The sequence below is a fragment of the Bufo bufo genome, chromosome 3, assembly GCF_905171765.1.
Source record: "Bufo bufo chromosome 3, aBufBuf1.1, whole genome shotgun sequence".
NCBI classification, from domain to species: Eukaryota; Metazoa; Chordata; class Amphibia; order Anura; family Bufonidae; genus Bufo; species Bufo bufo.
Window position 1 is genome coordinate 236,376,426 of NC_053391.1, and position 25,139 is coordinate 236,401,564.

The 25,139-nt window shown below is 44.0% G+C and overlaps 1 long non-coding RNA gene across 1 annotated transcript in view; it reads right to left on the reverse strand.

The window, feature by feature from the left end:
* LOC120993336 overlaps positions 1-24,939 on the reverse strand; it is a 59,980-nt gene extending 35,041 nt beyond the window's left edge. Inside the window, exon 1 of the long non-coding RNA XR_005777221.1 lies at positions 24,764-24,939. This is a non-coding gene — a long non-coding RNA (uncharacterized LOC120993336). The remainder of the gene's footprint in view (positions 1-24,763) is intronic.
* Between the last annotated feature and the right edge of the window lie 200 nt (positions 24,940-25,139).

Consider the following 25,139-nt stretch of genomic DNA (forward strand, 5'->3'; position numbering starts at 1 on the left):
TGATGTCAATCCATACCTCGATTGATAGAATTGTTCTTAACTCTAATTATTGATTTGTCTTGCCTTATACCATGTTGGCTTCTACTTGTAAAAAATGTTTAAAACCTTTAATAAAGATGTTCGTAGACAGGCATAGGCTACTTTCACACTAGCGGTTTTACTGGATACAGCAGGGTTCAGCAAAAATGCTTCAGTTACTTATAATACAACCATCTGCATCCGTTATGAACGGATCTGGTTGTATTATCTTTAACATTGCCAAGACGGATCCGTCATGAACTCCATTGAAAGTCATTTTCTATTGTGGCAGATTGTGGCAAAGAAAAAGGATCCGTCCCCATTGACTTGCATTGGGGGTCATGCCGGATCTGTCTTGCTCCGCATCCCAGGACGGAAAGCAAACTACAACATGTTGCAGCTGGCTCTCCGGTATGAGAAAGAAACGGAATGCCTTTTGGAGCTTTCCGTTCTGTTCAGTTACGTTTTGTCCCCATTGACAATGAATAAAACGGAAGCGTTTTTTTCCGGTATTGAGCCCCTATGACAGATCTCAATACTGGAAAACTAAAACGCTAGTGTGAAAGTATCCTTAGCTTATACGCTGAGTTTCACCTAGCTCAGGGCTTGAGGGGGCAAATTATAATACTGTCATTTAAAAAACACCAAAAGGAGAATCTCAGTGTCAGGCAATATTCCTTTAACTCTGTACTAGATGCATCAGTTTTGCTCAGGGTGTTTCTTTAAGTAATGTGTTTCAAGCTTGTAAGCTATTGTTTTCTTTGTATTTCAACAGTAGAGAATTTTCCTGTGACCAAGGACACTGTGTACTCAAACTAAAAAAGCAGTACACTATGTCCAGTAGAACAATGAAATAATAAAAAATAGCATGCAAAGTTTCTTTACTTTGAATACTCAGTTTTCATATTTTTGGTAACATCAGTGATCTCAGAAGAAGAGGCATTATCAAGAAGTGAATTCGCTCAAAACTTCGTTTTAATGCTGTACTGTGGTTGATGACCGAAGAATTCTTTCCCTGGTGAAGAAAACACCCTTCACAACAGTTGGCCAGATCAAGAACACTCTCCAGGATGTAGGTGTATGTGTGTCAAAGTCAACATTCAAGAGAAGACTTCACCAGAGTGAATACAGAGAGTTCACCACAAGGTGTAAACCATTGGTGAGCCTCAAAAACAGGAAGGCCAGATAAGAGTTTGCCAAACGACATCTAAAAAAGCCTTAACAGTTCTGGAACAACATCCTATGGACAGATGAGACCAAGATCAACTTGTACCAGAGTGATGGGAAGAGAAGAGTATGGAGAAGGAAAGGAACTGCTCATGATCCTAAGCATACCACCTCATCAGTGAAGCATAGTGGTGTTAGAGTCATGGCGTGGGCATGTATGGCTGCCAATGGAACTGGTTCTCTTGTATTTATTGATGATGTGGCTGCTGACAAAAGCAACAGGATGAATTCTGAAGTGTTTCGGGCAATATTATCTGCTTATATTCAGCCAAATGCTTCAGAACTCCTTGGAAGGCGCTTCAAAGTGCAGATGGACAATGACCCAAAGCATACTGCAAAAGCAACCAAAGAGTTTTTTAAGGGAAATAAGTGGAATGTTATGCAATAGCCAAGTCAATAACCTGACCTGAATCCGATTGAGCATGCATTTCACTTGCTGAAGACAAAACTGAAGGGAAAATGCCCCAAGAACCAGCAGGAACTGAAGACAGTTGCAGTAGAGGCCTGACAGAACATCACCAGGGATGAAACCCAGCGTCTGGTGATGTCTATGCGTTCCAGACTTCAGGCTGTAATTGACTGCAAAGGATTTGCAACCAAGTATTAACCACCTCAGCCCCCAGTGCTTAAACACCCTGAAAGACCAGGCCACTTTTTACACTTCTGACCTACACTACTTTCACCGTTTATTGCTCGGTCATGCAACTTACCACCCAAATGAATTTTACCTCCTTTTCTTCTCACTAATAGAGCTTTCATTTGGTGGTATTTCATTGCTGCTGACATTTTTACTTTTTTTGTTATTAATCGAAATTTAACGATTTTTTTGCAAAAAAATGACATTTTTCACTTTCAGTTGTAAAATTTTGCAAAAAAAACGACATCCATATATAAATTTTGCTCTAAATTTATTGTTCTACATGTCTTTGATAAAAAAAAATGTTTGGGTAAAAAAAAAATGGTTTGGGTAAAAGTTATAGCGTTTACAAACTATGGTACAAAAATGTGAATTTCCGCTTTTTGAAGCAGCTCTGACTTTCTGAGCACCTGTCATGTTTCCTGAGGTTCTACAATGCCCAGACAGTACAAACACCCCACAAATGACCCCATTTCTGAAAGTAGACACCCTAAGGTATTCGCTGATGGGCATAGTGAGTTCATAGAACTTTTTATTTTTTGTCACAAGTTAGCGGAAAATGATGATTCCTTCCATGAACTCACTATGCCCATCAGCGAATACCTTGGGGTGTCTTCTTTCCAAAATGGGGTCACTTGTGGGGTAGTTATACTGTCCTGGCATTCTAGGGGCCCAAATGTGTGGTAAGGAGTTTGAAATCAAATTCTGTAAAAAATGACCAGTGAAATCTGAAAGGTGCTCTTTGGAATATGGGCCCCTTTGCCCACCTAGGCTGCAAAAAAGTGTCACACATCTGGTATCTCCGTATTCAGGAGAAGTTGGGGAATGTGTTTTGGGGTGTCATTTTACATATACCCATGCTGGGTGAGATAAATATCTTGGTCAAATGCCAACTTTGTATAAAAAAATTGGAAAAGTTGTCTTTTGCCAAGATATTTCTCTCACCCAGCATGGGTATATGTAAAATGACACCCCAAAACACATTCCCCAACTTCTCCTGAATACGGAGATACCAGATGTGTGACACTTTTTTGCAGCCTAGGTGGGCAAAGGGGCCCATATTCCAAAGAGCACCTTTCGGATTTCACTGGTCATTTTTTACAGAATTTGATTTCAAACTCCTTACCACACATTTGGGCCCCTAGAATGCCAGGGCAGTATAACTACCCCACAAGTGACCCCATTTTGGAAAGAAGACACCCCAAGGTATTCGCTGATGGGCATAGTGAGTTCATGGAAGTTTTTATTTTTTGTCACAAGTTAGTGGAATATGAGACTTTGTAAGAAAAAAAAAAAATTTCCGCTAACTTGGGCCAAAAAATGTCTGAATGGAGCCTTACAGGGGGGTAATCCATGACAGGGGGGTGATCAATGACAGGGGGGTGATCAATGACAGGGTGGTGATCAGGGAGTCTATATGGGGTGATCACCCCCCTGTCATTGATCACCCCCCTATAAGGCTCCATTCAGATGTCCGTATGTGTTTTGCGGATCCGATCCATGTATCCGTGGATCCGTAAAAATCATACGGACATCTGAATGCAGCCTGACAGGGGGGGTGATCAATGACAGGGGGGGTGATCAATGACAGGGGGGTAATCAATGACAGGGGGGTGATCAGGGAGTCTATATGGGGTGATCACCACAGTCATTGATCACGCCCCTGTAAGGCTCCATTCAGACGTCCGTATGCGTTTTGCGGATCCGATTCATCTATCAGTGGATCCGTAAAAATCATGTGGACATCTGAATGGATCTTACAGGGGGGTAATCAATGACAGGGGGGTGATAAGGGAGTCTATATGGGGTGATCACCACAGTCATTGATCACGCCCCTGTAAGGCTCCATTCAGATGTCCGTATGCGTTTTGCGGATCCGATCCATCTATCAGTGGATCCGTAAAAATCATGAGACATCTGAATGGAGCTTTACAGGGGTGTGATCAATGACAGGGGGGTGATCAATGACAGGGGGGTGATCAGGGAGTCTATATGGTGTGATCACCACAGTCATTGATCATGCCCCTGTAAGGCTTTATTCAGACGTCCGTATGCGTTTTGCGGATCCGATCCATCTATCAGTGGATCCGTAAAAATCATGCGGACATCTGAATGGATCTTACAGGGGGGTAATCAATGACAGGGGGGTGATAAGGGAGTCTATATGGGGTGATCACCACAGTCATTGATCACGCCCCTGTAAGGCTCCATTCAGATGTCCGTATGCGTTTTGCGGATCCGATCCATCTATCAGTGGATCCGTAAAAATCATGCGGACATCTGAATGGAGCTTTACAGGGGTGTGATCAATGACAGGGGGGTAATCAATGACAGGGGGGTGATCAGGGAGTCTATATGGGGTGATCACCACAGTCATTGATCACGCCCCTGTAAGGCTTTATTCAGACGTCCGTATGCGTTTTGCGGATCCGATCCATCTATCAGTGGATCCGTAAAAATCATGCGGACATCTGAATGGATCTTACAGGGGGGTAATCAATGACAGGGGGGTGATCAGGGAGTCTATATGGGGTGATCACCACAGTCATTGATCACGCCCCTGTAAGGCTCCATTCAGATGTCCGTATGCGTTTTGCGGATCCGATCCATCTATCAGTGGATCCGTAAAAATCATGCGGACATCTGAATGGAGCTTTACAGGGGTGTGATCAATGACAGGGGGGTAATCAATGACAGGGGGGTGATAAGGGAGTCTATATGGGGTGATCACCACAGTCATTGATCACGCCCCTGTAAGGCTTTATTCAGACGTCCGTATGCGTTTTGCGGATCCGATCCATCTATCAGTGGATCCGTAAAAATCATGCGGACATCTGAATGGAGCTTTACAGGGGGGTGATCAATGACAGGGGGGTAATCAATGACAGGGGGGTGATCAGGGAGTCTATAAGGGGTGATCAAGGGTGATCAAGGGTGAATAAGGGGTTAATAAGTGACAGGGGGGGGGTGTAGTGTAGTGGTGCTTGGTGCAACATATTACTGAGCTGCCTGTGTCCTCTGGTGGTCGATCCAAACAAAGGGGACCACCAGAGGACCAGGTAGCAGGTATATTAGACGCTGTTATCAAAACAGCGTCTAATATACCTGTTAGGGGTTAAAAAAATCACATCTCCAGCCTGCCAGCGAACGATCGCCGCTGGCAGGCTGGAGATCAACTCTCTTACCTTCCGCTCCTGTGAGCGCGCGCGCCTGTGTGCGCGCCTGTGTGACGCGTTTATGCGTCGCTGAGCGCAGGGCTGCCACCTCCAGAACGCAAATCTGCGTTAGGCGGTCCGGAGGTGGTTAAAAAGTGAAAGTTTGATTTATGATTAGTATTCTGTCCCATTACTTTTGGTCCCTTAACAAGTGGGGGGCACATATGCAAGATGTTGTAATTCCTACACCGTTCACCTGATTTGGATGTACAGTCATGTGAAAAAATTAGGACACCCTTTGAAAGCATGTGGTTTTTTGTAACATTTTTAATAAATGGTTATTTCATCTCCGTTTCTACAATACAGAGAGATTAAAGTAATCCGACTAAACAAAGAAAACTGAAGAAAAGTCTTTTCAAGATCTTCTGTAAATGTCATTCTACAAAAATGCCTATTCTAACTGAGGAAAAAGATAGGACACCCTTGCCCCTAATAGCGAGTGTTACCTCCTTTGGCTGAAATAACTGCAGTGAGACGGTTCTTGTAGCCATCTACCAGTCTTCGACATCGGTCTGAGGAAATTTTACCCCACTCCTCAATGCAGAACTTTTTCAGCTGTGAGATGTTTGAGGGGTTTCTTGCACGTACAGCCCTTTTCAAGTCACCCCACAGCATCTCAATGGGATTCAAATCTGGACTTTGACTTGGCCATTCCAGGACTCTCCATTTCTTCTTTTTCAGCCAATCTTTGGTTGATTTACTAGTATGTTTTGGGTCATTGTCATGTTGCATGGTCCAGTTCCGCTTCAGCTTTAATTTTCTAACTGATGGTCTCACATGTTCTTCAAGCACCTTCTGATACACAGTAGAATTCATCGTGGATTCTATCATGGTGAGCTGACCAGGTCCTGCTGCAGCAAAGCAGCCCCAAACCATGACACTTCCACCTCCATGCTTCACAGTTGGTATGAGGTTCTTTTCTTGGAATGCTGTGTTTGGTTTACGCCAAACATGTCCTCTGCTGTTGTGTCCAAATAATTCAATTTTGGACTCATCTGTCCAAAGAACATTATTCCAGAAGTCCTGGTCTTTGTCAACTTTATCGCTGGCAAATGTCAGTCTGGCCTCGATGTTTCTCTTGGAAAGCAAAGGTTTCCTCCTTGCACACCTCCCATGCAAGTTAAACTTGTACAGTCTCTTTCTGATTGTAGAGGCATGTACTTCTACATCAACAGTAGCCAGAGCCTGCTGTAGTTCTCGAGATGACACTTTAGGGTTTTTGGATACCTCTTTTAGCATCTTGCGGTCTGCTCTTGGGGTGAACTTGCTGGGGCGACCAGTCCTGGGCATGTTGGCAGTTGTTTTGAAAGCCCTCCACTTGTAGACTATCTTCCGGACAGTGGAATGGCTGATTTCAAAATCTTTTGAGATCTTTTTAAATCCCTTCCCAGACTCATAGGCTGCTACAATCTTTTTTCTGAAGTCCTCTGACAGCTCTTTTGCTCTCACCATGGTGCTCACTCTCACTTCAACAGTCAGGAGCACACCAAACTAAATGTCTGAGGTTTAAATAGGGCAAGCCTCATTCAACATGCAGAGTAACGATCTACTAATTATGTGCACCTGGTGTGATATACCTGTGTGAGATCTGAGCCAATTTAAGAGGGAATACATGTGAGGGTGTCCTATCTTTTTCCTCAGTTAGAATAGGCATTTTTGTAGAATGACATTTACAGAAGATCTTAAAAAGACTTTTCTTCAGTTTTCTTTGTGTAGTTGGATTACTTTAATCTCTCTGTATTGTTGAAACGGAGATGAAATAACCATTTATTAAAAATGTTACAAAAAACCACATGCTTTCAAAGGGTGTCCTAATTTTTTCACATGACTGTAAATACCCTCAAATTAAAGCTGACAGTCTGCAGTTAAAGAACATCTTGTTTGTTTCAATTCAAATCCATTGTGGTGGTGTATAGAGCCAAAAATCTTAGAATTGTGTCGAAGTCCCAATATTTATGGACCTGACTGTATTTCCAAAGTCTCTCCAGAGTTTGGTGAATAACTTCGCCTATTGATTTTTAAACTTTAAAACCATTTTAAAACATGGATCTAAAGTCGATTGTTTTAAAGTTGTTTTAAAGTTTAAAAATCAAATGCCGATGTTATTCACCAAAGTCCCGAGCACAATGGAAGTCAATGGGAGAACCCGAGCATTAAACCAGGCACCTCCTGCTCTGAAGAGGGGAGGGTGTCTGGTTCATATGAAAAGGTCAGAAATTGATGGAAACACCACTGAAATTGTTTGGGAACAGCATGGGGAGGATGTCTAGATACATCTTGGACTCCCAGGTCGCTGCTGGGAACAATGTTGTCCGAGTAGTACGCCACTTTTACAGACTGACAATAATACGCACCAAACCGAAGATAAAACCGATTTTAGAGGAAAAATTGTTAGGAAACATTCTTTCCTGTATATTTACTTGTATATAAAGTGCAAGTGCTGCCAAAAATTACAAGGAAGAGGCACTCCAATACAACCTGTGTATCACATAAAGAAAGGCCTCATTCACATTGTGGTACAATTGTTCAGGTAGTGGGACTCCTACACTCATAAAGCCTATGCACTAAGGGAAAGGGCTGCCAAAATTACAAGGAACCGGCACTCCAATACACCCTTTATTACACATAAAGGAGAGCATCATACACACCCTTCAAAAATTATGATTGATGGCCTGCTGGTGACCCTCAAAAACATTAGGGACGAGGGCCTGATGATGAGCTGACCATCTAAAACATTAGGGGTGAGTGTCTGCTTCTGAGCTGACCATCTAAAACATTAGGGGTGAGGGCCTGCTGCCGAGCTGACCATCTAAAAAAATTTGTGGGCCTGCTGCCGAGCTGACCAACTAAAAAAATGTGTGGGTGAGGGCCTGTTGCCGAAATGACCATCTAAAAAATGTTGTGGTGGAGGGCCTGCTGCTGAGCTGACCATCAGAAAATTTAGGGGTGAAGGTCTGCTGCTGGGCTGACCCTCTAAAACATTATGGTTGAGGGTCTTCTGGTGACCTTCAAAAACATTATGGGTGAGGGCCTGCTGGTGACCATCTAAAACATTATGGATGAGGGCCCGCTGCTGAGCTGACCCTCTAAAACATTAGGAGCGAGGGCAGCCTAATAAGCATGTTGATATGATAGAGGATGAGAAAAGGGAGATTGAACCATATACCCTTTTTAGTGGTGGAAGGGGTCCATGGGAATACAGCATATTCAATACACCATAAAAGCCACATTTAGAGTGCCTTTATGGTTAGCCGCTTTCCTCTGGTGGAGTAGAGAAGTCAGGGGTAATCCAGGCCTTGTTAATTTTTTTAAGAGTCAACTGGTCAGCATTTTCAGTTGACAGGTGGATGCGCTTATCAGTTATTATGCCCCCAGCAGCACTAAATACACGCTCTGACAAAACGCTGGCGGCGGGGCAGGCCAGCACCTCCAAGGCGTAGAGCGCCAGTTCGTGCCACGTGTCCAGCTTGGATACCCAATAGTTGTAAGGCACACAGGGATCACTGAGGACGCTGACACGGTCTGCTACATACTGCTTCACCATTTTCCAATATTTTTCCCTCCTTGTGACACTAGGCCGCGCATCAGGTTGAGGGTGCTGGCGGGGTGTCATAAAACTGTCCCAGGCCTTGGAGAGTGTTGCCCTGCCTCTGTTGGAACTGCTCATCCTCCTCAATCGCCTCATCCTCTTCTACCCATCCACGCTGAACAGATGGAATAAAACTGCCATGGATACTAACCTCTGTAGCAGAGGCAACCGTCTCCTGCTCCTCCTCTTCATCATCCAATTTGCGCTGAGAAGACGAACTGAGGGTGGTCTGTCTATCACCCTGTGTACTTTCTTCCCCCATTTCCACCTCTTCCACATGCAAAGCGTCCACCTTAATTGTGAGCAGCGAGCGTTTGAGAAGACACAGAAGTGGGATGTTTACGCTGATAATAGCGTTATCACCGCTCACCATCTGTGTTGATTCCTCAAAGTTGCGTAAAACCTCACAGAGGTTAGACATCAATGCCCACTCAAAAAGAAAAAGGAGAGGCCCAGGAGAGGCATGTGTTAGAGTAGGCCCCGTCTGATGGAAGCCACCTTGTCATTCGGTAGATGGGCCCGACATTTTTGATCAATTATATGCGCAAAGAGCTTCCAACTTCTCCAGCAGTAAGTATAGCCATCAAGCAGCTCATTTTACATTCAGTATTTGCCTATATCTTTGTGCAATTGACTAGCAGTGTGCTGTTACTTGTAGATCTACTAATCACATTATCAATCCCCACTCATCGCTTGTGAAGAGCGGAAGCTGACTGGAAAGGCGACGACCATGTTGCAGCTGGTATTCCACTACTGCCCTCTGCTGCTGACAAAGCCTGGCTAACATGTGGAACGTGGAGTTCCAGCACGTGCTCACGTCGCACAACAGTCGGTGAGCTGGCAATTGCAAGCGCTTCTGCAGCGTTGCCAGACCAGCGGAAGCTGTTGATGACTTGCGGAAATGGGCACACAAGTGGCGGACATTCACCAGTAGCTCAGGCAAATTGGTGTAGGTTTTGAGAAACCGCTAAACCACTAGGTTGAACACATGGGCTAGGCATGGTATGTGTGTGAGCTTGCCGAGCTCCAAAGCCGCCACCAAGTTACGGCCATTATCAGACACAACCATGCCTGGTTGTAGGTTGAGTGGCAAGAGACAGAGCTCAGTCTGGTCCCTTATCCCCTGCCACAGCTCTGCGGCGGTGTGCTGTTTGTCTCCTAAGCAGATCAGTTTAAGCGCGGCCTATTGCCGCTTCCCCACTGTAGTGCTACACTGCTTCCAGCTACTGACTGAAGGGTGACTGGTGGTGCAAGATGATAATTCAGAGATGGAAGTGGAGGAGGAGGTGGAGGAGGAGAAGGGGAGGTTGCAGCCACTAACGTAGGTGGCGGTGGAAACCCTGATGGAAGTAGGGCTCGCAATCCTTGGAGTCTGTAGCACCTGTGCCATCCCAGGGTACGACTCGCTCCCGGCCTCCACAACGTTCACCCAGTGTGCCATCAGGGAAATGAAGCGTCCCTGGCCAAAAGCACTTGTCCATGTGTCAATCGTTAAGTGGACCTTCCCAATAACTGCATTGGTCAAAGCACAGGTGATGTTACGGGACTCATGCTGGTGCAAGGCTGGGACTGCACACCGTGAAAAATATTGGCGGCTGGGGACAGAGTACCGCGGGACAGATGCCGCCATCAGGCTGCGGAAAGCCTCAGTGTCCACAAGCCTAAATGGCAACATTTCCAGGGCCAGCAATTTGGAAAGGTGCGCATTTAGTGCTATGGTCTGTCGGTGGGTGGGTATTTGCGCTTTCGTTCAAAGGCCTGGAGTACAGACATCTGTACGCTGCTCTGGGACACAGAAGTGGATGTGCTAGCTGATAGTGCTTGCGAAGGTCCAGGTGCATGGCGGGAGGCATCCGAGTCTTGGACAGGGGATTGGCCAGCAAGTAACACAGGAGAAGAGGAGGCAGTCGTGTGACCCGCAGACACTGGTTGTAGACCCAGGCGTTCAGCACACCTATTAGGGTGCTTTGATGCCATGTGGCGGATCATGCTGGTGGTGGTGAGGTTGCTAGTGTTCACGCCCCTGCTCATTTTGGTACGGCACAGGTTGCAAATGACAAATCTTTTATTGTCCGCACTTTTCTCAAAAAAGCGCCAGACTGCAGGACACCTACCCCTTGGCAAGGGAGATTGGTGCAAGGGGTGCTCTGGGCAACAGTTGAGGGCCTGTTTGGTGTGGCCCACCTTCTCTCTTTTGCCACCCCACTGCCTCTTCTAGCCTGTTGCAGTGCTGCAGATCCCTCCCCCTCTGTACTGCTGTCCTCGCTCGGCTAGCCACCTTCCCAGGTTGGGTCAGTGACTTCATCGTCCAGCACCTTCTCTTTCACTTCATCACTTTGGTCATCCTCCTGACTTGTTGACCTAACAACCACCTCAGTTATTGACAACTGTGTCTCAAACTCTCATCCTCATCATGAACCTCTTGAGACACTAATTGCGGTTGACTTATTGGCAACTGTGTCTCATCATCATCATCCACCTCGTGAAACACTAATTTCGGTTCCCCACCATCATCTTCTTCTGACTGTGGATGCTTCAGAGTTTGGTAATCAGGTCACAAGATCTTCTCATGTCCCTCTTCAAGCTGGCTTGGCGAGAGGCCCAAATTAAGGAATAGCGATGAAAACAGCTCCTCGGAATATCCAAGTGTGGGATCACTTGTTTGCAAAGACTCTACATGGTGGGTGGAAGGAGTATCAGGGTGAGGATTGTGTTGACCAGACCCTTGGCTACCGAGACTGGACTTTGTGGAAGACAGGGTTGTGATTAACCGACTGGAAGCATTATCTGCTGCAATCCAACCGACCACCTGGTCGCACTGGTCTGACTTGTGAGAGTGGTGTCGTGCGCCGCCCTGCAAACTTGGACATGAAGCTAGGTATCGTGGATGAGTGTGTTTATTGTGCTCTGGCAGCAGGCACAGTTTCACCGTGCCCACGGCCACGGCCTCTGCGTGCACCATCAGCAGCACGGCCACTTCCCCGTCCCTTACTACTCACCTTGCGCATATTAATTGGTATATATGCTTGCAAGTATGTCACACGCATAGTAGCGCAGGTTTTGTAAGTGTATGCGCAAATAAAGTACAAAGAATGTCACAGACATTTTTAGGATGTGCACGCGTTAAACAGGAGGTATAATGCAAGTAATGTCGCTGCAACCAGCGCCTAATAAAAAAATTACACTGAATGAATGTCACTGATATTTAGGATGCACAAACGTTATACAGGAGGTATAGCGCAAGTAATGTTGCTGTCACCACCGGCTAATAAAAAATTACACTGAATTAATGTCACTTAGGATGGGCAATCATTATACAGGAGATGTAGCGCAGGTAATTTAACTGTCCGCAGCGGACACCGTCTACAGAAAAAGTACACTGGATGTCACAGATATTTTTATGCGGCGCACACGTTAGACAGGAGATGTAGCGCAGATAATGTCGCTGTCTGCAGCGGCCAAACAATTGCAAGCTACTTAGTGCAGGTTGCGCTAAAAATATACATTGCTGCCAGATACAACTATAGCCCTTAAAATGACTTTTGGGTCTCTAACAAGTGTTAGCAATTTAGCGCAGGTTGCGCTAAAAATATATATTGCTGCCACACACAATAGTTCTTAAAAGGACTTTTGGGTCTATAACAAGTATAAAAACAAAAATATTGCTATTTCAATCCCTACACTATCTCTCCCTTCTGCTCTCCAGCTCTCCCTGACTAATACTGAGCCGAACACGTGTCATCGGGTGCTATATAGCACCCGATGATGAGTTCTGGCCAGCAAATCACTGTAATGCCAGCAGCCAACATGGCTACTGCATTACAGTGAATGGCAGTACTTACCTGCACGTTTATTGGGGAGGAGACTCGAGCATCGCGCTCGAGCACACGCGGTATTCGGCCGAACACTGCAATGCTCGAGCCGAACTAGTGTCCGGCTGAGCCTGCTCGCCCAACACTAGTGTCTATGACATATCAAAAGTTATGTGAAAACTAAGTGACCCTTTACATTCAGGAATACATGTGATAAAAAAGTGAAGCAAAGCAGCAGCAGCACCACTGCAGTGTGACTAAATTAAATCCACTCATTTTAGTTCTAAGCACTTATCTGCTGTAATTTATTTGTTCAATGCACATCAGAATTTATACATGCTTCAATATACACTGCTCAAAAAAATAAAGGGAACACTTAAACAACACAATGTAACTCCAAGTCAATCACACTTCTGTGAAATCAAACTGTCCACTTAGGAAGCAACACTGAGTGACAATCTATTTCACATGCTGTTGTGCAAATGGGATAGACAACAGGTGGAAATTATAGGCAATTAGCAAGACACCCCCAATAAAGGAGTGGTTCTGCAGGTGGTGACCACAGACAACTTCTCAGTTCCTATGCTTCCTGGCTGATGTTTTGGTCACTTTTGAATGCTGGCGGTGCTTTCACTCTAGTGGTAGCATGAGACGGAGTCTACAACCCACACAAGTGGCTCAGGTAGTGCAGCTTATCCAGGATGGCACATCAATGCGAGCTGTGGCAAGAAGGTTTGCTGTGTCTGTCAGCGTAGTGTCCAGAGCATGGAGGCGCTACCAGGAGACAGGCCAGTACATCAGAAGACGTGGAGGAGGCCGTAGGAGGGCAACAACCCAGCAGCAGGACCGCTACCTCCGCCTTTGTGCAAGGAGGAACAGGAGGAGGACTGCCAGAGCCCTGCAAAATGACCTCCAGCAGGCCACAAATGTGCATGTGTCTGCTCAAACGGTCAGAAACAGACTCCATGAGGGTGATATGAGGGCCCAACGTCCACAGGTAGGGGTTGTGCTTACAGCTCAACACCGTGCAGGACGTTTGGCATTTGCCAGAGAACACCAAGATTGGCAAATTCGCCACTGGCGCCCTGTGCTCTTCACAGATGAAAGCAGGTTCACACTGAGCACATGTGACAGACGTGACAGAGTCTGGAGACGCCGTGGAGAACGTTCTGCTGCCTGAAACATCCTCCAGCATGACCGGTTTGGCATTGGGTCAGTAATGTGTGGGGTGGCATTTCTTTGGAGGGCCGCACAGCCCTCCATGTGCTCGCCAGAGGTAGCCTGACTGCCATTAGGTACCGAGATGAGATCCTCAGACCCCTTGTGAGACCATATACTGGTGCGGTTGGCCCTGGGTTCCTCCTAATGCAAGACAATGCTAGACCTCATGTGGCTGGAGTGTGTCAGCAGTTCCTGCAAGACGAAGGCATTGATGCTATGGACTGGCCCGCCCGTTCCCCAGACCTGAATACAATTGAGCACATCTGGGACATGGAGGCCACACACTACTGAGCCTCATTTTGACTTGTTTTAAGGACATTACATCAAAGTTGGATCAGCCTGTAGTGTGTTTTTCCCCTTTAATTTTGAGTGTGACTCCAAATCCAGACCTCCATGGGTTGAAAAATTTGATTTCCATTTTTTTATTTTTGTGTGATTTTGTTGTCAGCACATTCAACTATGTAAAGAACAAAGTATTTCAGAAGAATATTTAATTAACTCAGATCTAGGATGTGTTATTTTTGTGTTCCCTTTATTTTTTTGAGCAGTGTATTAGAAGTATGTATAGAAAGTGTTAAAAAGGAATTCCCCTGGATGGAATACTAATGCTGACACTGGAGAGACGGATCCGGTATTTCAATGCATTTGTCAGACGGATCCGCATTCGGATCCGTCTGACAAATGCCATCTGTTTGCGTCCGGATTGCCAGATCCAGTAGGCAGTTACGGCGACGGAACTGCCTGCCGGAATCCTCTGCCGCAAGTGTGACAGTACCCTAATAGGTAATAGGTGTGATTACACCGAGTACGCTGATGTAGGTCAAGGGAAAGCTGTCACTTTCTTTTAACTATTTTTAGGTATGAAGCCTCATGCACACAGAACGTGGTTTTGGTCCGCATCCAAGCCGCTATTTTTGCGGCTTTGATGCGGACCCATTCACTTCAATGGGACCACAAAAGATGCGGACAGAACTCTGTGTGCTATCCGCAACAGTTGCTCCGTTCCGTGGTCCGCGAAAAAAATATAACCTGTCCTATTCTTGTCTGTTCTGCGGACAAGAATAGGCAGTTATATCAATGGCTGTCCGCGCCATTCTGCAAATTGCGGAACGCACACGGACGTCATCCGTGTTTTGCGGATCCGCAATTTTTGGACCACAAAACACACAACGGTCGTGTGCATGAGGCCTAAACAACATAACTCTCCTGGAATGGGGGGCAGGTGTGCCATAAAAATGACTAAACGGTATCTTACAAACGTTCCTAACTTTGAAAATGACCTATTGTTTGAGACAAGATTTATGCTAAACATTTATTTTTTTTGAATTTTTGGTGATTTTTTTAACATTTTTCCATGTCACTATTTATATTTAAAATAAAAATACTACAATATTGTAGTTTTTGCACTGGCTATTAAGTGTAACACTATGTCAAGATTTCCTGTCCTGTATTTATCATCAGTAATTTTTATCATCACATGCAGGTAACACCTCCATATATATAACACAGGATTACACTATTCACATTAGGTGATATCCTAGATCACCTACTCCCCTCCCTGTACAGTGACCTCTGCACAGGTCACAGAGCATGTCTAGAAAAAGTTCCCACAGAAGTCAAGGAGACCCCTTCAGTCTATTTGGTCTATGGCCCATGTGGCTGCTGTAAAGCACATCTCTAAATGCTATTAAAAAAAGGTCAGGCATGATGACAGTCCCCATAATCATATTCAGAAAATAGAATAAAAAATAAATAAATCTATAAGCAGAAAATAAAAACAGAATAGAAAAAAAGGGTATGTGTTTCTCTCTGGTTTAATTGACAAAATACAGGTGACACATCGCCTTTAAAGGTCCTCTATTAGATTAAGTAGCAGAGATTGGGTGAGGATGAGATTTTTAAAAGTGAATATGAGGATATAGGATCACTTTCTCATAGTACAGTAATTAAGCACTGAAGGCTTATGAAGAATACTGAAAAAAATTCTTAAAATGTGAAATACATTGAACTGGGCAACTTATATTACCTTGGAAAATGAATGCAACCCTCGAGTCACAAGTTCAAAAAGGGCGATTGCTGCTAAAGGGGGATCTGCAGGTTATTAAATTCAAGGTTTTACTATCGTCTGCACTGTGGATGTTTACTTAACGTGCTCAATAAAAGACATGAAGAGTACAAATGCTAAATTGGATTATGTTTCTGTTATCTATTAACATGAACCTGAGAAGGCGATCATATGGAATATGTTAAGTCTAAAACGTAACTTTTAATACACATGGATAATATAGGTGTCCCTGAAAATATATACAATATACATTACATAAAGGTTGCAGTAGGAAGGAAACTGGTGCACGGCGGCACCTGTGATAAACCAATTGTCCTACCACAAACCAAGGTTCCAGAGCTCCACGGTCCCAGGAAGGAAGCTGGATACAAAATACTGTATAAGCTCAGGGATAGCTTATATTGTATCCAGCTTCCTTCCTGGGACCGTGGAGCTCTGGAACCTTGGTTTGTGGTAGGACAATTGGTTTATCACAGGTGCCGCCGTGCACCAGTTTCCTTCCTACTGCAACCTTTATGTAATGTATATTGTATATATTTTCAGGGACACCTATATTATCCATGTGTATTAAAAGTTACGTTTTAGACTTAACATATTCCATATGATCGCCTTCACAGGTTCATGTTAATGGATTATGTTTCTCTATAATTGTGACTTGGATAACAGTCAGACTACATTTTATCAGTAATATACTAATTAATATAGAAATCTAGGTGTTTTCATAGGGTTCACTTACTTTTTCTCAGAACTGTAAAGGTCCCTTTACAAAGGCCAACACAGCAAGCAGTTATCGGTAATGAACCATCGTTGGAGGTAAGAGCTGTATTTTAGTCCAGCAAACAACTCCTCTGTATGGGGAATAGCAATTGCTGTGATCACTCTTCCCCATAGAGAATCATTACCTCTGGGCAGCAAATCACTGTTTACACAGCAGGATCTGCTGCCTAGAAACAATGATTTCATCTGATGAATAAGCGTTCATTGGTTAATTGGTTACACCAGTACACTGGGGCAATTAATGGGAATGAGTGTTCCTAGAAATGCTCCTTCCTGATAATTGCCCTGATTGTTGGCCCATGTAAAGAGGTCTTAAGTCAGTACCTAAAGGTGCTAATTACCTATTATTTTCCTTAGATCTTGCTGCTTGACCGCCTTTTAGCTCAGCTCTCTCTGTGACCAGAGTTTAGGTACAACTCTACTGTTAATTCTCTGGTAACTCTGAGGTAGTCTAAGACGCCCCTGTCTTATTGTTTAAGGCTACACTTTAACTTTTTTATTTAGTTTCAAATATTATTTGGCTGTTTTGCAAAACTAAAGAGAACTGTGTGCAAATTTAGGAAATATGCAGGAGAGGCAAAAAGGAATCATGACAAAGATGAAACAGCCAAGGAGCAAGATTCTCCTGACTGGCTACAGTATATCATGACATGTAGAAGAAAATGTGAGGTAGATACAGTTTAGGGTTATTAGATTTGTCCACCAGAAAAATAGTGGCTAGGTAAACTACAAAGGGAAAAGAAAGGCATTGATCTCAAACAGATAATGTACATTATGAGAGAAGGAAGAAAACTACCAACGTTGCGACAATGGATGGTAAATATCAACAGTCAGTCAGTTCTGATTGTCTCACTTTTCTCACAAACTGCATGGCAATTCAATTGAATCTAGATTTAAGGGGGTTTTCTGGGACTTCCATATTGATAACCCATAGCACATTTTATAGCTTGGTATTGCAGCCCAGGCCTATTCACTTGAATGGGACTGAGCTGTGCCTCGGCGATGTGACCGATGAACGTGACGCCACTAGCCTATAAAAAGGGTGCGGCACTCACCGGTGTGCTGAGACCTCGCCAAACAGCTGATCAGTTTAGATCAGATATTGATGGCCTATCCAGAGGATAGGTCATCAGTATTATACCCTTGAAACAGTCGCAAGTCACGGCAACTGTGCCATTTTCTGCAACATTTAGTATTCCTTGCCACTTTTCAAAGTGGTCTAAGACCTGGATTATGGCACATTTACTATTTGCAACGTTTTCAAAAGTTAGCTACACCAGGCAACCCCCTGGTCTACTTCTACACATATAGGTGTAGACCACATTGCACTTTCGTCAGAAATATTATTAAGGTGCACCAGTTTCTAAATGTGGGGCAGACACACAAACCAAATACAGGCTTATAACTGCCACAAAAACAAGCGCAAATGATAATTATCCACTCTCGGTATATAAATTCAGGCTGCAAGCCGAATGTATTGGGCCCAGGGCCGTTTCTAGAGGCGGGCAAAGGGTGCGACCGGACGGGCGCATCCCTCAGGACAGAAGTGGGGGCCGCCATCAGCAGGGCCCAGCGCCGGAGGGGGGCCCTTTCTGTCCGGAGACAGCAGGAGTGGCGATGAGCGCTTCCATTGTGGAAGCGCTCATCTCCAAATTTATCTGTATCGCCGTCCTCAGGATAGCGATACAGATGAATGGTGTGGAGGAGCAGGGGAGAGGCGTCTCCCTTGGCCCTTCCTCTGATAGGCTACAGGCCGCCTGAGCCGTACAGAGCGGGACACAGGCCGGAAGAGGCCTGCATCGCATCACTGACAGCAACATAAGGTAAGTATATGTGTTTATTGTTTTTATTATTTATAGTATACTGTGGCAAGAAGGGGGGTGGGGGCCCTATACACTGGCACAATATGGAGGGGCACTATGGAGAAGAGGGAAAACACTATGGGGGCCCTATATACTGGCACAATATGGGGGGCACTATGGAGAAGAGGGGAAGCACTATGGGGGCCCAATATACTGGCACAATATGCGGGGCACTATGGAAAAGAGGGTACGCATCTACTGGGGACCCTATATACTGGCACAATATGGCGGGGCACTATGGAGAAGAGGGGACGCATCTACTGGGGGCCCTTTATCCTGGCACAATATGGGGGGCACTATGGAGAAGAGGGGACGCATCTACTGGGGGCCCTATATACTGGCACTCATTATGGGGGGCTCTATGGAGAAGTGGGGGATAAAGGAGCACTATGGGAGCATTTACTGGGGGCCCTATTTACTGGCACGCATTATGGGGGCACTATGGAGAATTGGGGGAGAAGAGCACTATGGGGGCATTATATAGGGGCATTTAATACTGGCAACCATTTTATTGGCACTATGGGGAAGGGGGAGAGGAGCATTATGGTGGCAGTCTAGACGGACATTTTATACTGCCACATTATGGAGGACACTATGGGGACAGGGGAGGAGCACTATGGGGCACAGTTTCAACTTAGCACAGTTATTTTTGGGGAACATTATGGTTACACTATTAGTGTCAGGGACACTATTTGCTGGGTGAAGTTATTTTTTTAGAGCATTGTGCTCCAATAATTATTGAAGGGGGCGCTATCTGTGTGTAACTAGTATTTTCAGGGGGTTTATCAGTTTATGCAGTATAGTTTTGGGGGTGCATGATGGGATGTTGAGAAGGTGGGAGGATGATGGAAAAGTAGGAAACTAAGATGTCTGTCAAACTCTGCAGAGAGAAGAGATGGCTGAAAGAAATCATCATGGCGGTCTGATCTGAATGGAGAAGATAAATAAAGAGAACGTCTAGATCAAAGGAGACATCACTGGATGTAAGAGGTATGTGGACCTGTATTAGGCTACTTTCACAACTAAGTTAGTGATTCTGCCAGGCTTTTCCAGCTGAAAACAGCCTGCCGGAATTCACTGGATCTGGCACTGCAGACTGAATGCCCGCAGTGCTTTTTTGATGTTCGCCCTGTTTCCCTAGAAACTGCCCTGATGGGGCCTGTTTAATTTCTGAAAATTTTAAATACCTTAAAAGGTAGACTGAAAGGTTCTTCTGAAATGGGCTATAATAGTACAGATGCAGCGTACTCAAGGTTCCCGTACACTACACAGATGTTAATCCAAAAGACGCTGCCTTACTGGACCACAAAATATGGTACATAGAGCCTTGGACCCTACAACAGTTATTTAATTTTTATACCTTTTTCTCAACCTCAAATCCTATACCTTATGATACTGTAGCTGTTAAAAGCAAATCCACCAACAAATCTACAATGCATGGGTATAACTGTTTTCTTCGTCTTCCTTTGTGAGAACCTACTAGGTTTTGCTTATGAGCTTGCATAAACTGAGCTAGGATAACTCTCCATTCTATCTTAAGGCAGACATTTCTTAGATGTAACTCTCACATGACATCACTAGGGTTTCTCAAACATGGGTGCATAGTTCAGACTTATGTAAACATTAGCAGAAAGTTCCATGCTGGAAAACAACATGCGACAATTCATCACTGCAGAAAAATCATCTAACTATACTGGGATACACAAGGGATAAAGTTTTTTTTTTTTGCGCTGAGTGAATTATAAGACCAAGGTAAATACATTAAATCGACGTCCTCAGCACTTAAAGGTAAGTGTTAGCTGTTTGTTATATGGACATACTGTAATAATGCAGTGGATATAAAAAGTCTACACACCGCTGTTAAAATGTTAGGTTTCTGTGATATAAAAAAAAATATGATACAAAGATAAATCATTTCAGAACTTTTTCCACCTTTAATGTGACCTATAAACTGTACAACTCAATTGAAAAACAAACTGAAATCTTTTAGGTAGAGGGAAGAAAAATGTAAAAATAAAATAATATGGTTGCATAAGTGTGCACACCCTTAAACTAATACTTTGTTGAAGCACCTTTTGATTTTATTACAACACTCAGTCTTTTTGGGTATCTATCAGCATGGCACATTTTGACTTGGCAAGATTTGCCCACTCTTCTTTGCAAAAACACTCCAAATCTGTCAGATTGCGAGGGCATCTCCTGTGCACAGCCCTCTTCAGATCACCCCACAGAGTTACAATCTGATTCAGGTCTGGGCTCTGGCTGAGCCATTCCAAAACTTTAATCTTCTTCTGATGAAGCCATTCCTTTGTTGATTTGGATGTATGCTTTGGGTCGTTGTCATGCTGAAAGATGAAGTTCCTCTTCCTCTTCAGCTTTCTAGCAGAAGCCTGAAGGTTTTGTGCCAATATTGACTAGTATTTGGAACTGTTCATAATTCCCTCTAGCTTAAAGAGGACCTTTCACCGATTCTTACCCTATGAACTAACTATACAGATATGTAGAGAGGCGCCCGGGGATCTCACTGCACTTACTATTATCCCCGGGCGCCGCTCCGTTCTGCCGCTATGCCCTCCGGTATCTCCGCTCACTAAGTTATAGTAGGCGGAGATACCAGTCCCTAAGTTATGGTAGGCGGAGTCTGCCCTAGCGCTGGCCAATCGCAGCGCAGAGCTCACAGCCTGGGAGGTTATTTTCTCCCAGGCTGTGAGATCTGCAATGCGATTGGCCAGCGCTAGGGCAGACTCCGCCTACCATAACTTAGGGAACGGAGATACCGGAGGGCATAGCAGGAGAACGGAGCGGCGCCCGGGGATAATAGTAAGTGCAGAGAGATCCCCGGGCGCCGCTCCACATGTATGTATACTTAGTTCATAGGGTAAGATTCGGTGAAAGGTCCTCTTTAACTAAGGCCCCAGTTCCAGCTGAAGAAAAACAGCCCCAAAGCATGATGCTGCCACCACCATGCTTCACTGTGGGTATGGTGTTCTTTTGGTGATGCGCAGTGTTGTTTTTGCGCCAAACATATCTTTTGGAATTATGTCCAAAAAGTTCAACCTTGGTTTCATCAGACCATAACACCTTTTCCCACATGCTTTTGGGAGACTTCAAATGTGTTTTTGCCAAATGTAGCCTGGCTTGAATGTTTTTCTTCGTAAGAAAAGGCTTTCGTCTTGCCACTCTACTCCATAGCCCAGACATATGAAGAATACAGGAGATTGTTGTCACATATACCACATAGCCAGTACTTGCCAGATATTTCTGCAGCTCCTTGAATGTTGCTGTAGGCCCCTTGGTAGCCTCCCAGACCAGTTTTCTTCTCGTCTTTTCATCAATTTTGGAGGGACGTCAGGTTTTTGGTAATGTCACTGTTGTGCCATATTTTCTCCACTTGATGATGACTGTCTTCACTGTGTTCCATGGTATATCTAATGCCTTGGAAATTCTTTTGTACCCTTCTCTTGACTGATACCTTTTAACAATGAGATCCCTCTTATGCTTTGGAAGCTCTCTGTGGACTATGGCTTTTGCTGTGGGATGCGACTAAGAAAATTTCAGGAAAGACCAACTAGAGCAGCTGAACTTTATTAGGGGTTAATCAGAGGCATTTTAAATGATGGCAGGTGTATGCTGACTCCTATTTAACATGATTTTGAATGTGATTGCTTAATTCTGAACACAGCTACATCCCGTTATAAGAGGGTGTGCTCACTTATGCAACCACATTATTTTTTTTGTTTTTGTTTTCTTCCCTCCACCTAAAAGATTTCAGTTTGTTTTTCAATTGAGTTGTACAGTTTATAGGTCACGTTAAAGGTGGAAAAAGTTCTGAAATGATTTATCTTTGTCTCATTTTTTTACATCACAGAAACCAGACATTTTAACAGGGGTGTGTAGACTTTTTATATCAACTGTATGTTTATTTTTACATTAAATCTTGCAACCGAACATGAAAAACCTCTCTAAAAAAGACTAAGCTGCATTGCTCATATAGGTTTAAATTGCTAGTAAATAGGCCACATACCTGTAAGCATGGTACTGTCAATGGCATATTTCTGCACCTGGAGTTATGAAGACCATGTAATTCATTACTATGCAATGGAAGCACCTTGTAACTTGGATGTTTATTGTCTTACACCCCCTACAGGTAGTTACTGCAATGACTGCATCGTGATGTCCATGACTCAGCACAGAGAGATGCTACGCAGCAATGTTACACAAGCACAGATTTGTTTTTTTAAAGAGGAATCTTATCATTTCTGCTTATATATGAAATATACCACAAAATAAAATGCCATCAAATGTGAGTTATGCATATTCACGTTCCTACCCTACAAACAATGTTTCTAGTGCTCCTTGATCCCAAAGTGAAGACACAATGATAAACTGCAAGTCATTACCCTGCAAACCAAAAGAATCAATACTTATACACAATCTTACTACAGTCCAACACCTTCGGAATGACTTCACTACCTTGAAATATATACGTTTATTAACCCTTTCAAGCCAAAAGGCGTAAATGTGATGAACCAAAGAAAATTATCACAGCAAAACAACACATATTCACAAGTGCGTCACAACGTATACATCAGACGTAAGAGGAATATCTCCAGAGCCATTTCCAAACAAATGATTTATATAAATTATTAGGAGTAACAGGAAACAGAAATCCAAATGTGACCCCTGCAAGTGCCAGTCAGAACTTAATGCATTTTACGTGGCTTCACAAGCCCTCAAAATTACTGTCAGAGCCTCTAATGTCTAACTAGGTTAACATGACCCCATCCATGAACATTTCTGTGGTCATACATTGGCAGTTATGCTGCCAAAAAAGCTATTTTAAAAGTTCATAAACCTAGGTCATCCTGTCTAAGCCTTTCAGAGCGGTCCAACTACTGTGAACAAAAATGTAAAACAGCTAGCATTTCTGTGGGAACCCAGCAACCTGTGCCCCTCTCGATGTCAGGTGTATTATATTGTAAGATCATTGCATGATGGGATAAGTAATGTAGTCTATGAATACAGAGATACTGGGGTTAAAAGTTTGCAGCAGGAAGAAAATGCCTAAATGGAAGATGCTCGGTTCTTATTGGGATATGTGTATAGTATTATATGATGACTGTCACATGTCTACTTTCAGTCATCTACTCCATTAACATTGGAATGATGCTTCACCTAAGTTCTTACTTAATATAACAATATATGAAAACAGAGACCAAAAGGGAAATGCATAAACATATCCAAAATCCTATAATATGGACAACACAAAATTCTCTTGATAATGATACTGCCAAAAAAAACATAATACGCAGTGAAAACAACGTAGATGAAATTTCAGAAGATGATCTCTGCCAATGGAAATCAGCAATTCACCTGCCACTGCCACTGCCCACCAATAAGATGCTGTGCTTTGGTTTGGAGCCCACCCCCAGCCAATCCTATTTGAGCTCATCCTCTAAACTAATGTAGAAGCAAAGGCAAGTACATCACATGGAGCCTGGAAATCTGCCAACATGGAGATGGTTAGAGAAAGAAACAGACAGGTAAACAAGTTCTCCAAGCAGGGAGAGGTGACATTTAGTTCTTAAACACTGCCCTGCGTTCTTGTACTGTACGACTGCCATCAAATGCTTGTTAACCCTTTAATGGAGCAGGAAGAAAAAAAAAAAAAAACTAAAACAACCTGTAGATAGTTTTGATGTCTAAACATGCTGCACTTCCCCTTGCTACCTTGGCACTGCAAATCCCAATCTCTTACCAGCTCTTGGCCAAATGAGCTGCTGCGCCATCATACTTCTACATGACGAAGAAACAGCAATAAAACCAGTACGGGAAGCAACTGCGACATAACTAGATAAAACACAGAAAAGAGCAGTATCCCGACACAAACAAATCTATGATGGAAAATGCATAAAAACATCCTACATTATTTGATGTAAAAAGGGATAAGAAAACACATGGGATCTGGCAGATATGCAACGTACCACTGGAAAAAAAAAAAATTCCATGCAGTTCACTAATGTATCCCACAGAAAAAAGTGCTGTTTTACGTAAAGATTTTACCGTTTTCGGCATCCGCTTATGTCGTGGTAGAGGTGACGCAGCTTTTAATACCTCCGGGGTTCTGTAATACGTCTGTGGAAGAAGACAGACTCTCGGAATATGAGAATGCTTGCCCCCAATTGCTGCTGCGTAGGTTTGGGTAACCGCGTGACCTCCATGTACGGGTAGAAGGTTCCAGAATTGCCATTAACCCATTCGTAAGCCCAATTTCCGATTATGAATCTTGTTGTTTTGCGCCCCCCCCCCCCCTCCTTTACTCCGAACACCATCGCCTCACCTTCTCCTTCTGCGGGATTAAAATTTGATGCCTTCCCGTCAGCTCCGAGATGAAAACAGAAAAATTAGGTGATGGAGCATTGGTTTAGAAAAAGATGTGAAGATCATGAGAGAACCCAGCCCATGATACTTCCACAGCTCTCCTCTCTGCTGTAGCAGCAGCAGCAGCAGCTGATTTTCAAAGACCTGTCGACACAGACTGTTTCTTCTCTCTCTGCTCTGTGACGCAGCTGAAAATTCTCAGCTCTGCTCCCAGTGTCACTTAGTGGAACTGCATTTTGGGAAAAGTGTTTTCATAGTTCTGCACAACTAGGTAAAAAGGGTGATGAGGTTAATGCTAAAAGTGATCCAGGGTTTAATCTCTGCTGCATCATCTA